Here is a 24,399-nt window from a genome sequence, read left to right as displayed (position 1 = left end):
TGAAACACGTAAGCATACTTAATGGTTTTTCGAGTTTTTAATCAATGTACCTTCAAACTGCTGTCCTGGAAGACTATAGGTGCAGAACCAAAAATCATTTCGGCCATCGACGTGGTATCGCTTTTGGTATAGCTGTTGTGCTGATATAAAATTTTGCGATGATAAAATTTCCCACGCTGTTAGATCGCTTTGTGGCTTTGTATTGCGGTGCTGCATTGGATTCGCCGGAAATTTTCTCGACCGTACTGGAATCAAACAGTAGTTTACGACCTCGAATGTCACATTCGCGGATAAGAACACGAACCTGGTCAGCGGTGAAAGTTGATTCTTCTGAGGTATATTTCTGTGTTGCTGAACTAGCACTGCGCTTCTTGGTATACTATAGTTGAAAACAGATTGTTGAATAATGCAATATTTATAGTCAACTGATTTACTATCCTCTCTTCTTGTTTGTTTTCTTACTGTGTCTAGACTGTGTCGAGTAAACGACCTGCTTCACGCAAAGATGTTTTAAATATAAAGACACGCGGACAAATACACTATTCTCACTGAATGGCTGATAAAACAATCGAAAAATATTTTTTTTTTTAATTTTAGGACAACATACGTCGTATTACCATGAGATTAAAATTGAGGTTGTCCCATCTAGCTACTATAGTTTGCAAATGTCACTTTGTGTCGCTTGTAATGCGAAATTCGCGCCGGTGTGGGCACACATGCGAATCGCACTGTCGCAGGAAGCGCGACGAAATCGCTAAGCGAAATTTTCGCAGTCGCTGCGACATAATCGCGTCAGTGTGGGGGAACCTTTAAGCTGTGCGTCGCTTTCGCACTTATTAGTGTTGTCAAAAACAAAACGAGAGATTCTACTCAGACGAGGTCTTCCGTGCAGTAAGGTACTTTTGAGTTGTTCGGGGTGTACTCAAAATTAGGTAAATCCAACTTAAATTTAAGTAAATTAAACTCAAGGTTGAGCTTTTATTTTTGCCATAGTTAAATGGAAATAACCTTCAACACGGTTTACCTAATTTTACCTTCCTGCACGATACCACTACATTGAGTCAAAAGTACTTAATTTTAGGTAGTTTTTCGGTGGCGTGTATGCTAATTATACACAAAAGCTCAGCAAAAATTACTACACCTGTCTGCACAAAAATAACCGCGAAAATAAACAAAAATTTATAACTAAACGTGAACGGTACAAAACAGCGGTGAGCATAATTTACGTAAACAAATACACTCTACGGAGTGTGTAGCCAAAAATAGGTATATTTCCACCCAGTGTCAAATTGTCACCCTGACGGGTTACGATCTGTATTGCTCGCGCTCAATCTACCGCGATTCTTATGGAACATTGCATGATGAAGTCATGTGAGCAAAATTGCTTGAAAAAATGACAGTTCAACGAGCTTGTTTACATGGTGTTAGAATTCGAACCAAGTTTCTTATACTGAAAGACAAGACGTAACAATAAAAGGGGCGTTTTTGTTCCAATTTTGCGTCAGAATGGTCCAACTCCTGATTGGTTGCTTCTGACGTTTTACACCGTACGCAATGTTACTGCAGGAATATTATGTTTGGCAGTGTTGCTATATTTATAGGAAAAAATTGTCATTAATTTTGACAAATAAAATTATTATCGTTAAAAAAGTAAACATGACTAAATTGAACTGACATTGTGCGGCAAAGCGAAACAAGTAGTTATCATGCATTTACCGCATACGTGGTTGATTAACTTTAACAAAAATATGAGAGAAACCACGCTATAATCTAAAATTAATTTAATTATTCAGAAAATTACTTCATCAAACCTTACTAAACATCCATGACATGGAAAATTCATCAATATAGTGGATTCAAGATACAAAATATCGTCGGAATAAAATAAATTAACAAGACTCCATTTTCATTAATAAAAACGCTTTTAATCCACCTAACAGTGTGATGAGACATTTCTTATAACTCTTATCACTCTCTTCGGATATTATATCGTTTGAGAACATTTAGAACTTGATGCTTCGCGATGTTTTTGATAACACATACTACATGGGATAGTGGCAGGACTCAGAGAATCACTCAAATCAGCATAGGACAACATCAGTGCTAGAAATCTCAAACCAAATCAATGGGAAGGCGAAAAAATGGCCCATAAAATAGACATACAAACGAATTATTGCTAATGCTCTGTTAATAAAATATCTAAATTCCTCAATCAATGCATTGTGGTGGGAAAACTGATTTTTCTAAAGGGGTTATGTATATTGTACTGAGCCAAAAAAAATCGATTTTTTTTTAATCGATTTGAAGTTTATACTTTACTCAAATTTCCAACGCGACTGAGAATTAAGAAATCAACGCTTTTTCTTTAAAAAACCCACCATTCCACTATGGGTCACAAGGGCGGTTTTTCGGTACAAAAATCAATAACTTCCAAACCGTTCATTTTAGAGAAATTATGTCTGAGAGAATATTTTTGGAAATTAAATTTTCTTACTTTTAAAGCAAAATGTAGCTAGGGTGGTCCTCTCAAACATTATTTTCGAAAAATTATGTTTAGAACTAAATGGTGTAGCAAGGTACTTACTTCAGCAAAGTTGTAGAAAAATGTTTTTCAAGTAACATTTTCAAATGCATCAAAGTTATAGCATTATAGCATTATCGGTTTTCATGTTATAATTATTTTTCTTCTTTATCTTAGGGTGTCATTTTAGTGTTTCTGAAAAAGTCAGTTTTTTAACTATAACTTTTTAAATAGTTAGTTTATCTTCATACTCTCTATGAAGCAATTTTAGTACTTTTCATTGCGCATATTTCTGCTGAAGAATGTGAATCGATATCATTTTTCGTTATCGAATTACGATCATTTTTTTAAATAAAAATGATAGTTTTCAATGACCTCTAACTCAGAAGGTTGCAAAAACTAGCAGCTAAATTTGTACTCTTTCGAAAGTGCATCAAAAATACTGTAAAATATCTCAAAATCAATTTTTGCTTTTTTGTCATTCAGCGAAAAATGTTGACATCAACATTATGATTAAATGACATCAGCATACGGCTGTTTTTAAGGGTCTGGTCATTGCCATTTAGAACCTGCTTTACTAGATCAAAAAGTCGAGTTGTTAAATGATTTTTTGAGCTTGTTATATGTACACAAATATTGAAAACGTTAGGCTCAGACAGATATTTATTTTACTATTCTACGTAACTACTTTATTATCATCGTCATCCTCATAATTATTATAATCACAATCATCAACATCATCAGCATCGTCGTCGTTATAGTTATCTGAATCGTGTCTCTTTTCTCAAAGTGCTAACTCATTTAATATTGAACTTATTTCAGTGCGTTTACTGTATCGGGATCTTCTAACTGCAAGAACCGGATTAGACGAGTCCATTGCTCTAAAGAAAACATCTTCCATGTTCGCGACTCTTGAACAATTTCTACCGTGACTCAGTCGATCGTTCCGAGCCTCAGCTCCTTGTTCGCTCATGAAACTTGTTGGTAATGGAAGTGTTGACATAATATAAAATGTAGCGCATTTTGCCTTAAAAAGCAAATGAATTAAGGATTACCCTTCATTCTGTTCTAAGTAAGCGACGAATTTCTGTGAATGCTGGTTTGGGAGGAAGTGCAGTTTGAATCTTTTGTAGGAACTGTTAACGGCTTCTCAAAATATTTCGAATTTTTATCGAGCACTTTCGTCTCAATTCGATTACTGTCTTTCCAAAATTGATCAAACCTTTTACATGTTTTAATTGTTACAGCTTTTGCATTCTGAGTGAACTTATTTTTTTCATTTTGTCCCACATCAAATTATCTCATTATTTCCTCAAACACAACTTTTATTTTATTTTTATTTTCACCTTTGGCCACTTTCCAGAGATCGAACAACTTTATTTTATCCATTTTAACAGCACTAATAATACAAAGCACTACACGCGTTGATCAAAGCAGTCGTCGGCTACTGCGATTCGATTCATGAATGAGATTGATACCAATTAAACTGTCACGACTCGTGGTGTTGTTGTTTATATTTGACATCGAAGGGCAAAAATGCTGACTTTGATTTTGAAATATTTTATAGTATTTTTGATGCACTTTCAAAAGAGTACAAATTTAGCTGCTAGTTTTTGCAACCTTCTGAGTTAGAGGACATTGAAAACTATCATTTTTATTTAAAAAAAAATGATCGTAACTCGATAACGAAAAATGATATCGATTCACATTCTTCAGCAGAAATATGCGCAATGAAAAGTACTAAAATTGCTTCATAGAGAGTATGAAGATAGATTAACTATTTAAAAAGTTATAGTTAAAAAACTGACTTTTTCAGAAACACCCTAAGTTAAAGAATAAAAATAATTATAACATAAAAACCGATAGTGCTATAACTTTAATTCATTTGAAAATGTTACTTGAAAAACATTTTTCTACAACTTTGCTGAAGTAAGTACCTTGCTATACCATTTTGTTCGAAAAATAATTTTTCGAAAAGAATGTTTGAGAGGACCACCCTAGCTACATTTTACTTTAAAAGAAAGCGAATTTAATCCCCAAAAATATTCTCTCAGCATAATTTCTCTAAAATGAACGGTTTGGGAGTTATTGATTTTTGTACCGAAAAATCGCCCTTGTGACTCATAGTGCATTCAAAGAAAATCAACAGTGCATATTTCCAGACTTGGTTTTATTTCCAATTTAGAACTATTGTGTTTTTTACATCCTAGATTGCATGATTCAGTGATCGAAACCCAAAACTTCATGAAGTATTTGAAATTATTAAATTAAAATTTGTGTTTGCTATTGAAATTGACAAAATGATTGTGTATATAGTATATAGTCCCTTTGGCGATTGTTTACTTTTTCGGTCCCACCTATCAGCATTGAAGTATCGCCCTTACGTTTTTTTACAATACCAATTTTACAATTGGTGGGGGTTTGGTGAAAATCGATCTTAATGTCTAAACGGCTTAATTCCGAAACCGTAATTTTTGAAGTTTTAAAATTATGCAGAATTAATTTTTCAGAAAATAGTAACAGAGCAAATAAGTACCGAAGTCCAAAAAAATCAATTTTTGTCAAACGTTATTTTTTCGAGTTTACATCAAATCTCAATGTTTCATGCATTATAATGTCATTTGGCATCAAAAATACAAATTTGATTTTGAAAATTTTTCATTTCAGTTTATATGGGAATTTGTTGTGTGATTGCACTCTTCAACTCGTAACTCCGGAACCGGAAGTCCAATCAATAAAAAATTCAATAGCAGCCGATGGGAAGATTGTACCTTTCATTTGAGACTAACTTTGTGCAAATCGATCCAGCCATCTCTGATTAACAGAGGTCACATTTTTTCCACATACACACATACACACACATACACACACATACATACAGACATACATACACACAGACATTTTCCGATCTCGACGAACTGAGTCGATTAGCATATGACACTCGGTCCTCCGGTGAATGAGAAAGGCAAAAACATTTTAAGCAATTGTTGAAATTTATGCATTTTTTGTTGAGCAGTTCTATGTTTCATAGAATTAAATCAATTTTAACTTCGCTTCCTATTAAATAAAGACCCTTATTACAGTACATCTCTACAAAAACGAGATCAATTTGAAAATAAATCTGAGGATTATGATTGATTACAGAACTCTGGAATTTTCTATTGGAATGTTTTCAGACAGGAATTTGATATTGATGCTATTAGACAACTGTGAAATCAAGACCAAGAGATCAGTTACATATCAGGACCCCATTCCGACAATTTATCAAAAGTCCTCATGATGTTTACAACAACAGGTTATCAAACTACGGATCAGATAATTGTTATTGTAATATTGAATTAAATCAGTCTGCATCAATAAATTTTCAACTTCAATCCAATTTTTTTTGGGTGTTGTGGGGGGGGGGGTTGTATGGTGTTAAACCCCAAAACCTTCTCTTGGCTACGCCGTTGCTTGGAGTTATTTATTTCGCTCCTCTTTTTCCGATATGTTTCAGATCGATCCGATGGTTATAAGTTAGCAAAATTGCAGTCAGAAAGTTCGCACAAATGAACATTTTTGTACTGATAAGTTATCAAGTTCCTTCCAGATAACTTGGAAGTGTTCGGTGATTATTTCTAGCGGTTGTAGATAGTAAAATGAAATACAAAATTCGTTTTATCGAAATAATGTTTGGCTTATTTCAATGGATTATAACTATATTGAACAATAAATAAGCGACAAAGAGTAATCAACAAACAACAGGGGAGTGGGCGTAGCGTATTGGTAAATCGATTGCCTTGTACGCAGCGCACCTGGGTTCGAGTCCCGACCCCGCACATAGGGTTAGAAATTTTTCCTAAGAGATTTTTCTAACCCGAAGAGGCGAATGACCTTAAGGTTTAAACCTCTATAATTAAAATAAAAAAAAAAAAAAAAAACAAACAACAAGCCATAGCTTTTAAAGTATTCAAAATAGATATTTGAAGTCTTCAGTAACGTTATTCGCAAAAGTAAGAGCTACAAATTTGCTGAAGGCATCATTTCGATATAATCACTTCCAAAAAAATTTGTGAAAATATCTCACTCGTAGAAAGAAAGGGCATATTGCCTCCATTAAATTCTCCGAAGATACTATTGACCTAAAATAAGCCGTTTTGGCGTTAATAATAGATTACATGTTTTTGGTCATATTTCTGGCTATGGGAAATGATAAAAATCTTTCGTCCGCATTTAATGTTAAATATCTCTTTTGATAATAGTACGATTTTAACAATCTATAGCTTGTTCGAAAGGTATTCGTTAAAGCTGTCTAAAAACATATAAATTGTTAATCTACATTGTCAATTTCGGCAGATAATTTTAAAAAAACTGCAAAAAACGCCATTTTTGTGCATTCAAACATTCATATCTTGGAAACTAAACATCAGAATCAAAAACAAATTAATAGCGTTCATACTGTTTTTTAGTTCTTTAATTTAAAATTGGTTTGGATAAGATCGGTTCAGCCATTGCTGAGAAACACGAATGAGAATTTGTCCGTTACATACACACACACACAGACACACACACACACAGACATTGTCCCAAATCGTCGAGCTGAGTCGATTGGTATATAAGACTCGGCCCTCCGGGCCTCGGAAAAAATCTTGAAAGTTTGAGCGAATTCTATACATTTCTTTTATAAGAAATGTAAAAAGGTGAAAATGTGCGAAAAGAAGAATTCCGAAGAAAAAATCAAAGAGAATAGGGAAAGAGACGAATAGTGTGAAGCCAAAAATACCTTATTGAGCAGACCAGTCGCGCAATGTAAATAAACATTACTCACGCCTGAGTTGGAGGAGATGGGTATTGTACATCTATCAAAAAAGAAATTTGAATTTTCGTCTGAATTTAGTTCAATCGTGATTGTAAGGTGCATTCTAGAGTATATGTATGAGTAAAAACAAGCTTTAGAATTATTTCACCTCTTCTTTGTTTCGAAATGCACATCGTTTGATAAACAAATCCAACGATAGTCATACGGTTTGTTTTCAAAATATAATAAGAGTCATTTAAAGTGCTGCCTGTGGAAGCGGTTGCCAAAATTCTAGTGTTAAAATCATCATAAAGGGAGTGTTTCCGTTTTGACCGATTTTCACTCTTCGTTTCTTTCCCTATTCTCTTTGGGAAAAATAAGAAGCCGGTTGTCACGTCTTGTCTTAGGAAACAACAAAACTGTTGGTTGTTTGTCGCTGTCATTCGCTTTCACAACCAACATTATAGTAAATTTAACCCAACAGAACAATTTGGGATAAACAAACTTACACTGAAAATTAAGAAATTTATTGTTAGAAATAACAATTCCTTTTGGTTCATTTGAATTTACGGTTTATTAAAACAACGAAAGCTTGTTAGTTATTTCAATTGAGGATTTAGTTTAAGGAAAAACATTTTCGATTATTTCAAATGATTATTTTGATTTTTTCCTACCATTTCAAAGCATTTGTAATAATAAATGGGTTTATTTCTGTTTTCTATGATTTATTTCTGCTTTATTTGAGGCAATAGGCAATGAATTTAACAATCACTTAACAATATATGTACCGTGGATTCCGAAGAAGAAAAACAGTGTGAAGAGCTGTACCCTACTACCACCTCTCGCGATTCGTCCGGTCGTTTGCTCGTTTGTTTGCCACTCACCCGCGATCCGCTAGTCAGCCTCGGCGAATCCAGATCCATCGCCGAACGTCGCTTTCTGAGGCTTGAGAAGCGACTAGAGCGTGATGCACCCACCAAGGACTGCAAACCAATGGACGACTTCGCACAAATGGCGTTCCTGGAGAAGCTCTTCGATCAAGTAAACGACGTAAACTCGCACTGCCACCTTACGCACCATCATGTGTTCAAAGAATCCTGCACAACAACGGAGGTCCGAACTGCTCTCACCGCATCGTGCAAGACGTCGTCAAAATTTTATGTCAACGATAAGCATATCGTTGGACTTATCGTCCTGGAAGACCTGCACTCGATCGCCACCGTAGCGGACATCAGACTTCGAGGACCGGCAGCTTCGACGCATTCTCAGGTATCCCAACCAAGTTGAACCGCTTGCACCGTACGTGCTCCGAACAGGAAGAAGACGAAAAATGCCCAGCCGCCGTAGATCCTGTTAAGCAAGATTTTTACGTCGGTGATTTTTTATCGAGAGCATATACGCTAGGACTCAGCCAATATTCCAGCTGTAGGAAGCTCTACCATTCCATTGCGTACTTGATGCGAAATTTCCGCTCTCAACGAACTGGAAGGCCAGGAGGAAGCCTCCCAGAAGACCAAACCAAAGCCGTTTGAGTCTCACTCGATAACCGATCTAAGTGAAGCTAATCTAGCATTGTGTCGCGCAGCCCAATGGAAGATATGCCCCAGTAAGTTCAACAAAATAGACCGATTGTAACCGCTGAGGTTACAAAATGTTTTTTTGTATAAATTCTGTTGTTTATCTGGATAGTTTGTTATGGTGGTTGTGGTCGAAATATATTCGTTAGATTATTAGAAAAATTTGGTAGAAAACCGTATTGTTTAGTGGGTATAATTCTGGTGGGTGGCAGTGGATGTATCTCTCAATAGGTGGGTGGTTGGCTGCAGTGAGGCAAAACGGATGATCGCGGAACGGTTGGAAAATGGAATGAGATGGGTCGAGTGATCATGATCAAGAGACTCTCGGTCTTGAGGTTTCGACCGTGGAAGCGAGAAGACGTGCTTAAGTTAGCTGCTAGTTATTATACCAAACCTGGAGAAACGGTGAAACCGGCTGTGATAGCCCTGGTCGCTGGTGTGGTCCTCGACCGCCAGCTAAACGCAAAGGACCAGTCAAATCGTGCCTGTCTCGCCCTGATCAGCTTTCGAGCTGATACGACTAATCGTAAGAGGAGATAGCAGGCCATCGTCGCGGGTTTCCCGATTGTTAGTCGGTATTCGCTCCACCCGCTAAAAGCTAAGGACGACCGCATGACCCGTGAGTCCGCCATTGCAGTGCGATTGGTCGCAAACCATCTACGACCAACAACAGTACGACCATCGAAAACTTACCGCTGGACGGATAAACCTCCGTGACATTGCTGAGTTGCGCATTGCTTCGCCGAGATTGATAATCACCAGAGAAAGCCATCATCGAAACCGCCGCCACCCCACCAGACACGTAGAATAGAGTATAAACCAAATTGTGAGTAGGAATATATTAACTGTTCATAACCTACAGAATCAATTATCCAGATCCGAAAACCCTCCCACAACTAAATACGACCCTGGGACCCAAGGACCAAAAGAGGCCTCCGCGCCCACCCCGGAACGTCCATACCAGGCGTTGGGGCTTAAGCGGGTTCCCTTCAGGAACTGCAACGACCATCCTCGGGGGCTGAGAGCAGCTGCGATCCCCTAAACGGTAACACGATGTGATCCCCTGCCAACTTCGTTAATGTGGCTGAAACCGCAGCTGTACAAAGACGGCGTTATCCGAGTCGGTGGGAGACGCAAACCCGTCGTAGTTTCAGACGATGCGAAGCATCCACTGTCCGCATTGTTGACCGAAGCCATGACCCCAGGCCCTTTTCCTGGTAGGAACCAGGCTACAATCCGTTTCCGAACCGTTGCTGTGCGATGTACCGGACAATCGACTGTCGCATTGGCAGCTCACCCAGAAGCGTGTTCAAAGGATTTGGACAAGGCGGTATGCCGAGTATCTTCAGCAGCTGCAATCACGAGTCACGATGCAGCACCCCAAGGTCACCATTGAATCCGGACGAGTTGTGGTGATCAAGGACGAATGTCTGCCGCCAACTAAATGATCACTCGGAAAAATTATCCCAGGTACACCCGAACAAGGATGGAATTGTTCGCGTTGTCACCGTGAAAACCGCCACATCCGATCCAATTGTCCGTCCAGTCTGTAGCGGGTCAAATGGCCGTTTACGGTTTCCGTATACCAAAACGTTCCTCAGGACGTTTTAAACGAGTAGCTTTAGCGCCACCCCCGAAGAAGACCACTCGTCAGGTTAGAATTGCCCAGCATCAAACCTAACCTCAGGGCAGGTTATAGAAATTGATCCCGAAATGGCGCAAAGGAACGGTAGGTAAACACAAAATGTGAAAAGATGCACTCCGTTTCGCGTATAGATGGAGCCACTACTATGTTTAGCAAAGACGCAAGACAAATGATCGTTATACTATAAAAAACTATAAAAACGTTATACTATAAAAAAAACGTTATCATCACAGGCAGAACTCAGTCGAACACTCTTTCCCTCTCGCTTTGTAGATAGTAGTGGGGACTAATTCCCGATAGCCTATCGGAGTAAAACAAACACAAAGAAAATTCAAATATACGGAAACGACGCGAAACGTGAGAAATCTTCTCGGACCAAATTCACTACACGGGAAAGCTAATCAACATAAAAATACAAACATTTCAGGTAACGCTAACAGAAAAACATTTTATTGGACGGATCGAAATTACGGCATTTTATTCTTAACCTAGGTTTCATCAATTAACATATTTACATGTTTTCGGTTTCTTCTCTCTCTTTCTAGCTTTCTCCTTTCTGTCTACCTAAGTGCGGTCAAAATTTCCTGCTAGCGGATAAAGCTGCGCTGAGCAGTACAAATGCGTGCTCGGCTTTAGCTTTCGGGCGGCAAACAAAGCTTTCGAAGGTTTAAGTTTTATGTGTGTATTGGATCTACGTGCACAGATCAATGATCTATTTTTACTCACATGCAGTCTTCCCAAATGAAAATCGAACACCATGTTCGCTCTAGTTCTGTGCTCATCTTATACCCACATTTCGTGTGCAAACTCGAACGCGCTAATGCGTACCAAAGCACGTGCACGTGTTCGTCTGCATATCCGAACCCCATGTACGTACGCGGTGTTCGTACACACAGGATTTTAACACTAGTTATCTCTTTCTCTCACTCATCATTACTAGCGTTGACGCATTCTGTTTTGTGCTCGCCTTTCTTGTGTACGCACACGGTGTACGCACACGGTGTTTAAATCTAAGTTTGCACATCGTTCACTTGGGTTCGGTGTTCAAAGGCAAATCATGTTTGAGGTTGAACGCGTGCACGAAATTTTGTACGCGGGTGCAAACTTGTCGATGTTCATGGGAAGACTGCTCACATGCGTTAGTTCTGGAACAGCGTCGATCTAGCAGAGCTGCATCTCAGCTGGGTGCCGACTGGTATTGCGGCTTCGGCACCGACTTCCTATCGCAAACCAATTCAGCGATGGCGACGAACGGCGTCTACAATGGCGTCGCAATGATGACGCTATTTAGGCCTTTGCCTACCGGGTGTTGAATTCGGCCGACTTTTCGACGATGAAGATGGCCGTCGCTCTAACGAAGCGCGTTGATGGCTTTGCTGCTTCCTTCCGACCTTTTGCCAAAAGCGTCGGGATCTTTCGAAGACGGAACGTGGGGTCAGCAGGGTGCTAACGAGACGGGCGGTGTGCCGAGCGTATGCGTCGCTAGAACGCGGATGACGGAAAACCTTCAAACTTTCAATAAAAGAAAAGAAGCCGTCGATCGTCTATTCGAAGCTTTGAATCTTTTTATCACACAACTCAATTATTAAATCTTACCTTCTTTTCACACACAATTTTGCACGATATGTAACGCATTCAAATTTGTTGACCGCACAATTCACTGACCGCACTAGCTATGCCTATCGGAAAGGAACTTTTTTCAATAAATTTAAGCCTAATAAACTTCTCACATTTTTAACAAACTACCTTTTAAAACACACCGCGATACTAAAAAGAACATCACATTGCTGCCTCTTCCACGATCAGGATCGAAATGGACGAGTTGCCGTTCTGTAAATCCTCAGATAGGCGTCAAGTGATTCGAGTATTCGTAGTCGGAAGTACGTATTTTTACAAACACTACTCTTTCGACAACCATTTCTCTCGCTTGAATTTTAAGAATACTCTTTCCTCTTAACACATTCGTATCTATCCATTTCATTCCCATGCGCATTTGGGTTTTGGTGAGACGGAATATTTTTTGAAAGTTTATCCGAAATAGGATAAAATTGCATGCAAGGGAATATTTGTACACAAGCGTCTGAATATTTCGTGATGTGATGCGTTTTGGCATAGTGAGCGTAGTGAACGAATAATGATAAAAATTACGAAAAAGGTGAACATGCTACAAGTCGTCAAACTGTCCATACCGTCTGATCTCAGTTCAGGCGATGGATAGAAGAAGTAGAAGAAAGAAGTGAATTTGAAGTATCCGTGCTATTTCAAGGTGGCCGGAATGTTGATGCGTGAACTCAACTTAATTGAACTACGTAAAACTAAGCTTAAGTTAAACTAAACCTAAATTCAATCCTATGAACTTAAATGCAAAAAAACTACCACCAAAAACCCCGAACCAAAATGATGAACCACCCTATGAATACACTATGCTAGTCGATCAGTATAATGAGCGATCGCACATTGAGAGCGCACCAAATAGCGATCGCACAATACAACCAAACGGTCGTGATATACTGGTAAGTACAACCGTCAGCGGTGGAAGAAGGAATGGTGATTTGCAACGTATTTTCATTTGAATTTTTACACAGAGTTTCCGAGAAAGTTTGTTCTAGCTTATAGTCTGTTCTCTGTGGTTGAATATGGATGTGAATAACTTCTACAAGTTTTAATTCTGCCAAAAAATTCCAAAAATAATAACCCGTCGCTAATAGAACATTTCTTACCTTCCACTTCAAGTTTAAATATAAAACCAACAACAAAGAGAAAGCACAATTATCAGACTCCTCCAGCAATTAGACTATCCCCGTCCAAACCCGGACGAGTTACAAATAAGCTCAGAATAGCCGTCAAACAACCTTTTTCTCAGCGCAATGAAATGAGCAAAAGAAATTCTTCCTTCGGGATTCTACGCGGCGATAATAATTACGCTCAATGACTGTTTGGCCGCTGCCACCCCTTACTCCGCTCCAAACCGTCACGTCGTCCTCGTCGGGAACCGTAACGGGCGGAAAGGATCTCCCTTTGGCTGATTGCGCTCATCATCAGAAATGACTGCGGACTTCCCATTCTGAAGAAAAAAAAACAATAGAGCATCACGGCCTGAAACAATGGAGAAAACTTCACCCCTCCACACACTGTGGAGAGCCGTGGAAAACAAAAGCGAAAAGAAAAGAACGAATCATGTTTTCAATTAATTGTGGGTATCATTTTCGGAGCAATTTGCTTTTATGTGTGTATCTATATCCGGGCGAGATCCTAAAGCCCCCATCCCGTTTCTCCTTCGCCTGCTTCAATATCATCACTGACAGGATGTGGTACTAGTTGACAAGGCACCGGGATTCCGAGTAACACACGGCAGCTTTGCTTTGCGCTTCACTGCCGTTTTGTTAGGAAGGTGGAAGGAGCCAAGCCGGAGACAGTAGCAAAAAATAAACGTATATAAATATCACTCCCATCCCCCATAACTGAAGCCTCTGCATGAGATAGGAAAATAGGATCCCGGGAAAGTAATATCAGAAGGAGATGAGCGGGGATCGCGTGTGCGCCTCTGTGATTGTTCATAATGGGGATGTTAAAATCTGTGCGTTTCTCGAAGATATTGCCGGTGCAGGGGCAGATCCTTCCGCTAGGACCGAGGAGCGGGGATTTAGATCAGTGAACAATCAGAGCGAAAGTTAATGGAGCTGTTGACACTAATGGCGTCTTCGTTGGAAGTGTTATTGTTACACCTCTTACGGTATCGAAAGCTGCGTATGATTTCATCCTTAACCTTAAATTTGTTTTTAAAACTTTGGAATATCAAGGAAAGGCAAAATCGATTTCCATTAGATGGCGACTGAATCGAAAATAAAAATTACCAGCGTTCTACAATTTGCAGTTCTATTTTTTACAAAATGTTGAGAAGTCGTTAAATATTGAAAGTTAAATAGTTAGTCAAGACGAAATACCATTTTCAAAATGTGTAATATTAAATGTAAAAGAATTTCTAAGATATTTGGATCCAAATTGTTTCAACGATGTGTCAAAGTTATTTTCACTCACCAGGTTGCTTTCGGCTGGATTGGGTTTGCATATTTTAACGTACATTACCTAGATAACCAATCTACAAGGTTAACAAGGTCGAAAAAGCATAAATAGCAGGTCATTCGAATCCAAATTGCACCCTATTCTCATGTTCTTGTTTTGTTAGGTTTCCTCCAAAAGCATCCTTCGAAGCGATTCGAATTGCCGGACGCGATTTTCGCACAAAATTTGCATAATGTTCCTATTTGCCGTGCACTTGCTAATCCTTGTGCCGATTCAGATAATAATAATCAGTAGTAGTAGTATCTAGCAGCAATAGTAGCGATACTGACAGAGAAATCCGGACCGAAATTGAAAATTTTCCCTCTCATTGGAGCACCCAAATCGCGGCAACGGTTTCGTTTGCATCTTCCAAGGATGAAGCTTTCATTCAATCCCGAAGAAAAGATAAGAAGTCAGCAGTAATCATTTGAAGACACTTTATATCTACTATCACTGCTCCGCCGCGAGGAACGGGATTGTGCGGGGTGTCCTTTCGTTATCGTCGAATAAACTCCCCAGCGGCGGTCGTCGCATTCGTTCGCAGGTGCAACGGGGTGGTGCTCTACAAGTTCATAAATTCCATCGAAGGAAACCAACTCGCTACTCTGGATTAGGTGCTTGAGCAGACACCGGAATGAATCTTCCCACTGGAAGCAGAGAAGTGGGGAAAGTAAAGCTTCTCGACCTCGGTGTTGTTGGATTTTGCCCAAGGGAACCATAGACTCGCCCGTCGGACGTATTACCTTTCTCAGACACGTCAAGTCAAGCTTCAGCTCTCTGGAATCAAGGCAATCGCTGTCGGATGGAAGAATATCCTTTGCTGCACACCGCGGGGAATCCGATGTAACGTAACTACTATAGCGACATTATCCCGGACCCTGCCGTCGCCACCGTCGTCGTTGTCGGTCGATGGGACTTCGGGGGGACGAACGTGTCTTATCAGTCGGTCTCGTAATATCCGTTTTTCTTCTGACTGGCTGCCTATCGTGAGTCTGCCTATCGAGAACATCAAAGAAAGGCCGCTTTGCGGCAGCTCGTCTGCGCCACTTTCCTCTCTAGAGCAAAAATGTCCTCAACCAAACGAGGGCAGCTCGCCTTTGTTGACGATGGTAAATTGATGCTCATTTCCAGACCGTTGATTCCTATCAGGTCAAACAGTGGAGTGGCAGTAGCGACGGCGGTAGTTGGTGGGTAATAGGATACTTCTGCACGGAAATGCTCCCGATCGCATAGCAACTAATATATTAGTCGAATTTCTGAAATCGATTGGTTAAAATTTGGTACAGCTAAACGATTGTTGATTTTTCTAAACTTTCATTTTTGTTTTTGAATGAACAAAACAGTTGCTGAAATAACTAAATCATCTAGTTGAAAATGTGATGCTGTCAGTTAGCAAAGACACACACCATCCGAATCAGCTCATCAAATAGCTGTAACAACTAATATAATTGTCGATTTCAAGATTGGTGCGAGTTGAAACTGAAAACCGAGATGGTTGTTTCAGTCAATTGTAATATTGGAATAATTGCCAACCAGTTGTAACAACTAATATAATTGTTGATTTCAAGATTGGTGCGTATTGAAACTAAAAACCAAGATGGTTATTTCAATCAATTGTATTATTGAAAAATATCCCAACCAGTTGTAACAGCTAACGATTTTGTTAATTATAAGAAGGATTTGTTACCCAGTAATAAAAAGCCAAATTATCTTCGAAGAAGTTTATTGCTATCATATCAATGGCTTGATTTATCCAAACGCGTTGTATCACTAGAAAATATAAATATTAACACTGTTCAGCGCCAATACGTTTACAATTATTCTATTTTATAAAAAAATATATAGCATTGACTTTCTATACGAATTATGGTTCCATGTTCCACTAGATTCTCTATTTGCATGGAACAATTATTTATGCAATGATAGAATATACAGATCAATTTACTGATGGAGACTAATGTCCTATTCTAATGTCTAACATTTGTTAACATGTGAGAAAATTGGATGGCTGATTTGTAAAAACACATGAAACATACACACCTGGTTCCAGAAGATTTGCTCACGTTCGAACATCAGTCGAATCATGCAATTTGTTGTCTACCTGATGTATTATATAAAAATGCTTCCATAAATTCACATATATATCACTAAATTAGGTAGGCACTTCTAAGTATTATGACTGGTTTATTAATCTAAACTTCAAAATCAAGCTCTTTTATGTTAGCCTCAAAAATTTTACAAAATGAACATAGCGAGAAAACTGACGTATCCTTTTCAACTAAAGAAATGGTTAAATAAAATTTGCAAATTTTTGTTTCCTTTTTGCTGTCTTTATTTTCTGAAAACTGACAGCTTTCAAAAACAACTAATTTATTCAGCCAATTGATGATGCGAAAATCAACAGGACAGTTAGTTGAATCAACAATTTTTAGTTGAAACAGTCAAGACAAAAATCAAAAATTGCCATATTCATTTTTTGTGATAGCGGGGTTTTCCGTGTGGCAAATTCGGTTGCCGGTTTTGGGAAACGGATATGGAAATCGATTCCGATTAGCGCTGATAGGGCCATCTAACGCGCGTGGATACACTCGTTGCTGAATTGCTTTTGTTTTAGGTTAGAGGTTGGGATAATTTGAGACAATACAGAAAAGTTGAAGCTAAATATGAAAGAACTTTCTCGATAATGATAAAAAATTTAAATAAACGAATTCCATTTTTTATTGCTGAATTCAGGAATTACTATGACATTTTCAAATACTCTCAGAATGAGTGCGTGTGTGTTTTTACAATCCATCTCCCACCGACAGGGAGTGCTTTTCTGGAAGAAAGTTGTCTGTATCTATTTATTGACAAATTTTATATTATCCATAGTTGCAGACATGTTTAGCCCTGGAGATGAAAGGCGACAACTCTACTATACATCCAACGGCCCATTTCAAGTATGCCTGTTTCTACACGTACATTCTGAGGCCGTCTTCATATACAATAAGCCCCGCGCGAATACATCCACGTATCAATGACGAATCACGGGATGCTTTGCTCCCCGCAAAGAATCCCGGAAGACACCGCAGTGTTCTTCCCAGGGGAAGCCGCTGTCCACCCTGCTTCGCCCTCCTTGGCTATTAGCTGGGAAGGAGAGCAAGGCTCGTTCGGCTTATCCTTCCTAGCGTCTGGATCCTTTACGGTTAGCCGGGGAAGCGAAAGCTCCTTGGTAATTAGCTTCCCCCGACGACGAACCAGCACCACACTTCGTTTAGCACCTGGACCACGGGCCGGCACTTTCGACGGGAATCTACCGTCGCACACGTGCACTTAACGTTTTACAGTGACGGGAAACTGTCCCGCAAAAAACCACAACAATTTTCTGGACGTCTGATCGTAACCGTGGTCCGTCACTTTCTGAAACTCGATGGCCGCCTTCCTCACGACACGACAGAACAAACACCAACACCAAAAAAACCGTACCGCCGCATAGCTGTCATCGCTATGTGTAGCATAACCAGCACACTTATTGCAGCAAGAGGAGAGCGGTGGCCTAACTAAACACTATGTTAAGTATATACAAATGTTTAACAAAAATTACTACACCTATCTGATCTAACAAAATCGTTCAGGAAAACAAAAATATAATCAAAATTTAACGTAAAAAGAGAACGGTCATATGGTACAGTGGTGAGCATAACTAAAGTAAACAATACACTCTACGGAGAGTGTACGCACAAAAAGGTATATTTACAACCAGTGCTAAATTGTTACCCTGGCGGGTTACAGATGTAAACTGGCATCACGGAAGATCGCATAGCTTTGCATTGATTTTCTCCTCTACTTCCCCTCACAAAACCCCCATGCTCGTTTGGCGGCACTTTTTGACAGTTCGTTTGGCTGACACTTCGCTAGTCTGTGTATAAAGTGTCTGTATGGCTAGCTATCGTGCAAAGTAAACAAACATTCTTCTTTTGGAGCACATACAAGAAAAACATTAGTGAAAAGACTACTATCTACTAGAGGCAGCAAAGCGCTAGTGTGTCTAAGGGCAGATCTTTTGTGATCCATTTTTAAAAATCAGCGAAATAAAATGCTTTTCTTTCCATCAAAATAGAAATTCGTAATGCATTCTGCAGTTGTGTGTAAGACATCAAAACCCTACATAGAATTAGCCCAACATTCAACAAAACGTCAAACAAAGTGAACCAGCGTAGGACGTTTGTTAGACAAACTTTTCTGCGAGGGAGTACAAAGTTGATGCAACAATAGAAATGAAATGCATTTTTTTCTGATTTGATGCAAATTTCTTATATATTCCCAAAGTGATCTTCCCCTAGCACTGTGTCCATGTATTGACGGACTGAAATATAAGGTCTTGTTCTAGCATATTGTATCCCATTACTTCGACATATGTGTATCCGGGGCAATATGTGTCAAACTAATGGGACTAGCATATGTAAGAGCGAGACAATAACCCATCAGTGTTAACAGCGGCATGCGACCTCTAGTAGTTATTATCTCTTTTCTTCAATCTGTTAATGAGAGATTCTCTTTATTTACATTCTCTTACATTCATAACTGTGCCATTATACCACTTTTTTATACATATTTGTGTATTTAATGTGTACCGACTACATTTAAGCTTATCTTATTCAGCTTAGTTTAGTTTCGGCATTCCATCGGAGGTTTTTGATCTGTTGTTTTTTTTTTGTTGATGTTCGGTCCGCAACTCCGCAAGGTGACATATAAAGCAGCTACCGTTGAATCGAAGTACAGTACTTCCCCGTGTTTCGCCTGTCCAGAGAAGCATTCTCCCTTCCAATGTTCAGCATTTTCCGAGATTTCCGTCCACGAACGCTGTGAACTGTGCTGAAATTGCTTCCGGACTGGACACCCTGCCAGGAATGGTATCTGCAAGTTTTCCTGCCGTATCTGCCACGAAAAACACGGCACCCTACCGCCGGAGGCACAATTCAGGAAACCAGTACAAAAACGAAGATCCCTGATATTTTCGACGTGTCGTGCTAGACATCATCAGAATGTTACCAACGCTAAGCAGTCGGTACCTGTCGTCCAGGAGCCCCAGGTGTCAATCGTCATGAGCACAAATCCGATTGATATTGTAGTCGGCATTGAAAAAAAAAAGAATTACCGGCAGTTCCAGCTGAACTTCGAGGACACTTCAACACATTATCTGAAGTCCTGACCATGACGAGCCGCTCGCTACATATGAGCCCCAAACCGTTACGCACGGTTATGCATCTACGCCATTCCTAGCACCTCGAACTCATCATTAAGTACGGCAGGATGAAGGCAAATCATATCCAGCTTCCTTAGATGCTGTGAAGCAAGATTTGTACGTCGGTGATTTTCTAAAATTATCAGATGCAAACTCGTGCTTCCACAGCAAGCCCCGTTTGATCGAGCAGACTTACCGTCATCGCGAGTCGCACTAACCAGACTGTCTTTCGTACGTGGTATAGACTATTATGAACCTGTCTACATTAAATCTCAATACGCAACCGTGCACCAGGCAAAGGCATGCATTTGCGCCGTCCAAATGGAACTGGTCTTTAACCCATCCCCGAAAGCCTGGCTACTCTCCGGCGCCATTTCGTCTCCCATGGAAGAAGAATGTGGGACGTCCACAGCGACAACGGCACCCCACTCAAGGAAGCGTCCGACGGACTCAACCGCATTCACCAACCGAAATCAGATCCTCAACTGCTGTACCAAGAATGGGATCACTTGGCGTTTTATTTCATCTTGCGCTCCGTACTTCGGCAATCTAAGGGAAGTAGCCGTGGAGTCAACGAACCACCATCTGTTGCGTGAGATCGGCAGCGTCAATGTGAGCTACGAGGACAACCGCCCAGATCGTTATGTGTCCAAACTCCATACCTAGGACCACCATACCGTCCGATCCGGCAGATATGGAAGCTCTGGCCCCAGGTTTTCTGAAGTATAGCAGTGATACTGTTCATTGTCCGGTAGTACCTTACGCCCACCACGGCTTCTGTAGTACCCAAACTTTAACCCCACCACCAGACTAGGATGGTGCATTTACTGAATTACCATGCCTCTGAGTGCACCAGCGACCAGCACTTATATCTTGTAGTGAACAAATATTTCTCAATGGAACATGCAAGGATGATACGTCCGCTATTCTGGAATCTGACGAGGACAAGCGTGATGGAAATATCGTGGAGCAGACGACGGGCCGAGTAGATAAACCGTTCGAATTTACACAAAGCTACAAAACGTCATTTAACAGATTTATGTGTCTGCAACGCAGGATGATCCGAGATCCGGAGTAGGCTGCAAACCTGAAGAAGCAGCTGGCGGAATACTAGCTGAAAGACTACATGTATCGTATAACACAGGAAGAATTAGAGCGAGCAAACCCGAAACGGGCGTGGAACTTGCCCTTAGGAGCAGTGACAAATCCCCGAAAGCCAGGTAAAGTTCGACTATTTAATATTGGACGACGCAACAAAGATGTTGGATAGAATGTTTCTGAATTCCATGATGCTTAAAAGGTAGGACCAACTAACATCGTTTACCGCAGTTCTGTCGCAGTTTCGGTAATATTAAATAGGAGTTAGCCGAGTATCATTCCACCAGAACGACCCATCTAAACCTATTGAATCCTACATTGTTACTGTAGCAACATTTGCATCTACATGGTCGCCGGTATCGTGGACCATTTCCGAGAGCTGTTGAGGGAAGTTCGAGAAACCATGATTAGCTCGATAGCTTCGAGAATGAAGAAGAAGTCAAGCTCGTGTCGCTGGAAATCGCAACCATGCACCTTAGCACCTAAGTGTTGTACAAGCTGGAGTTCAACGTGAACTGAAGGAGGTGGTCGCTAACTCAGACAAAAATCTATATTTGATCGCAAAGGATAGAGGCGATCGCGTGCTAGGTATGCTCTGGCAGGCCTCGGAAGACGAGTTGCTGTTCAAGAGATCCAGAAGATAATAGCTAGAGGTGAGGGGCCAACCAAGCGTCAGATGCTAAAACGCCTCATTGGCGTATTCGATCCACTGGGACTTCTGGAAGTGTGTCTCTCGTTCACGAGGAGATTCTTCTTCAAAATTTGTGGCGAAAAGGTAATAGAAGAGCTATTTGATCGTCAGGTTAACGATCTGTTCCGTAAAATCGGTGACCCGTGGATCCCACGGTGCTACTTCAGACGTGCAATTGGAGAATCGCAGCGTTAAGGTCATGTAGTGCTTTCTGTGAAGTAACTTCGCAATAGTGTTGGGCTAGCTTCGCACCGTACGCAACGTGCCGAGTAGAGGAGATCTTGACAAATACGGACCTCGCTGCATGCCGATGGGGATCCCAGCATGCTGAACCCTGCAGATGCTGAACCAAGTTGTTCAAGAATCCGTGTCCCGAAGTCATCGACGAGTGGTTCAAATGTGCGGAATTTCTTCGGCCTACCGAGTAACCGGAGCCTTTAAAAGTATCGGCTTGGGGTCAATTATTACACAGGCTGTGGTTGATTTCACTCGATCCTCGGAGCGGGGACGAAAGTTAGGTGCAATGTATACGTACACCCTTTTGGAGACAATTGTTGGCGTTAATGTTGAGCATAAACGCCAGAATCGCTGCACGCTTATGTGCATGGTTCAGTGGCCGGAGGACCCAGATCAGATGATTACAGCTTTGAAAGGACCATCAGAATTACCTAAATCGAGCAACTTGTATCAGCAGACACCAACAGTTGACGAGTACGGAGTGCTATGCATCGACGGAAGTTTTAGCTGCACCGCATACATCGTTCGATGCCAGATTCCCGGTGATTCTCCCAGAAAAAAAAACATCCGGTCGCGATGCTGGCTGTAGACGATTTCCATCGGGCCGTTCACCATGGTAATTCCATTTTTGGCAATTAACTGAGGAGAACTTTTTGACTGATCTTCCACAGCGAGACGGGTTGGTGTTTGATTCCTTGGGGTTTAGCCTATGACGTGAGGATTTTTGTTTACGGTTAGCTGTTCTTCTTCGAAGAACTAAGAATACAATCACTAATTTCCGGACTATGGACCGGCACTTTCGACGAGGACACCGTCCATCGCACATGCGCATTTCGCTATCTAGCTCTTGTGGCGATAAACTATCCCGAAAACAATTGATGTCTGCCTTAATCCGTGGTCTGTAACTGACAGTTTATCTACAAGTCTTCGTCGCGCGATCAAAATATGAACATATCCCAGTAAAGTTCAGCCGGAAATGAACTGGAATTCTTGCTGGTTCCAGTTCGCATTCCGGCTCCAGTGACACAACCGATTCTATTTAGAATCGGTTGTGTCACTGGAGCCGGAGTACGAACTGAAACCCGCCAGAATTCCGGTTCATTTCCGGCTGAGTTTAACTGGGATTGTGCCGCCGTGGTGCAGCAAAGTCCGCATATATTTTTATAGTTAAGCAGGTTGTGTCTCTGGAACCGGAATACGAACTGGAATCAGCTAGAATTCCAGTTCATTTCCGGCTTTTGAAACTAACCGTTCTTAGAGAGTATGTTAGTTATACAGTCGTGATTCGCTGGTTGGACATTTTTTTAACTGGAGCGCTTTTTAGTTGGACCTCCGCTAGTTGGGCCATTGTCCAACTAAAAAGCACAGAGAACAGACGTTCATCTTCAGCATTCAACTTGTGTAAAATCTCTAACGGTTTCGAAGGTAGTTGGGATATCCAAACCAGGTGCGCTACAGTCGTCATTTTTTTGTGGCTGAATTCGACAGAATTGACAGCGTTTATTCCTCTACCCACTCAAACTAGTCCGGAACCGGTTCGGACTTCCAGCATGAATTCCAGCTCAAATGCATCAACCGATAGAATCGGAATCGGTTGTTTTCTTTGAGCAAGATTTCATACTTAATCCACTCAGGATTTCGAACCGGTTCCGGAATGGATTTGACGGATAGTTGGGATAGGTTGGTGTGGCGGCGCTAGTGTTTATCGTATATTAATTCAAATGTTTACACACGCTTTTTAAATATTTTTGCTCGATCATGGATGTCTGTTCTCTGTGTGTGTTTTGACATCCATTATGTCAAATTTACTTTGACAATCAATCTGACAATTATTAAAAATGTGAATAGATGCAATTGCACTACTAACGTCTCCTTTGGAGAGTTTTTGACATCTGTCAGTCGATCCAACTAACGAATCAAATTCGTTAGTTGGACAGAGGTGTAGCCCAACCAGCGAATCACGACTGTATAAAAAAAACAAATAAAAAAAATACTACACCTTTCTAGCAGAACCGATTCGTACACAAAAGCTGAATCGAATAAAATTTACAGGAAACTGTAAAGCATTCCCAGTAAGTTCAGCGGGAAAATGAACCGGACTTCTAGTTGGTACTAGTAAGTATTCCGATGCTGGTGACAGAACCGATTCTAATAAGAATCGGTTGTGTCACTGGAGCCGGACTACTAGCTAGGATCAGCCAGAGTTCTGGGTCATTTTTAGCTGGGTTATATTTCAAAACAGTACACTCTACGGAGTGTACTGTTTTGAAATGGTCACCCGGAAGAATTATCCCGGTTCTTCGTGGCACAGAGATGAAATCTTTTGTGTCGTCACCCTGAACCACCACAACCAAGTCAGTTGTCCGCCCTTTCCTCACTATAGTATTGTTCCGAACGCAGAAATGCAGCCTTCACCGTCTGATTCCAGTTCGGATGATGAATAAAAGAAGGAAGCAAGGAGGAATATCTGTGTTACTTCAAAGTGGCCGGAGTATAGATGTATGAACTAAACGAAACCCAAACCACAGATAACAGACGTTTAGGCTAGAACAAAATTTCTTTAAAAA

At 40.5% G+C, this 24,399-nt stretch overlaps 1 protein-coding gene across 1 annotated transcript in view; it reads right to left on the bottom strand.

The window, feature by feature from the left end:
- LOC131681819 (alpha-2Db adrenergic receptor) overlaps window positions 1-24,399 on the bottom strand; it is a 580,412-nt gene that overhangs the window by 368,961 nt on the left and 187,052 nt on the right. The gene's annotated exons all lie outside the window — the stretch shown is intronic.

The sequence above is a fragment of the Topomyia yanbarensis genome, chromosome 1 (genome assembly GCF_030247195.1).
Source record: "Topomyia yanbarensis strain Yona2022 chromosome 1, ASM3024719v1, whole genome shotgun sequence".
Lineage (NCBI taxonomy): Eukaryota > Metazoa > Arthropoda > Insecta > Diptera > Culicidae > Topomyia > Topomyia yanbarensis.
Note: the sequence above shows the minus strand (reverse complement) of the source record. Positions and strands in the feature narration are given on the sequence as shown.